The sequence below is a fragment of the Penaeus monodon genome, chromosome 24, assembly GCF_015228065.2.
Source record: "Penaeus monodon isolate SGIC_2016 chromosome 24, NSTDA_Pmon_1, whole genome shotgun sequence".
Lineage (NCBI taxonomy): Eukaryota > Metazoa > Arthropoda > Malacostraca > Decapoda > Penaeidae > Penaeus > Penaeus monodon.
Window position 1 is genome coordinate 31,057,886 of NC_051409.1, and position 216 is coordinate 31,058,101.

General features: G+C 38.9%; 1 long non-coding RNA gene across 3 annotated transcripts in view; it reads left to right on the top strand.

The window, feature by feature from the left end:
* LOC119588715 overlaps positions 1–216 on the top strand; it is a 248,263-nt gene that overhangs the window by 163,330 nt on the left and 84,717 nt on the right. For all 3 annotated transcript variants that reach the window (XR_005230130.1, XR_005230132.1, XR_005230131.1), the window contains one exon: positions 104–145. This is a non-coding gene — a long non-coding RNA (uncharacterized LOC119588715). The remainder of the gene's footprint in view (positions 1–103; positions 146–216) is intronic.

A 216-nucleotide genomic window follows, 5' to 3' on the forward strand; every position in this document is an offset into this window, starting at 1 on the left:
TCCCCTTTTTACAAGTGTCTCCTCTCTTTCTTCCCTTCTTTTTGTAACCTTTATTAGATTTTTGGTCGGGAAGTTTTGACTAATACGGATTATTTTCCTTCAGATCCAATAAGGAGTGAAGTCGCGGAAGAAGCGTCCCTTTTGGGTGAGCGAAATTACTCTTTTCTTTTGGACACTTATTGTCTTTTTGTTTCGTGTTCTTTTGGGATCGTTCTC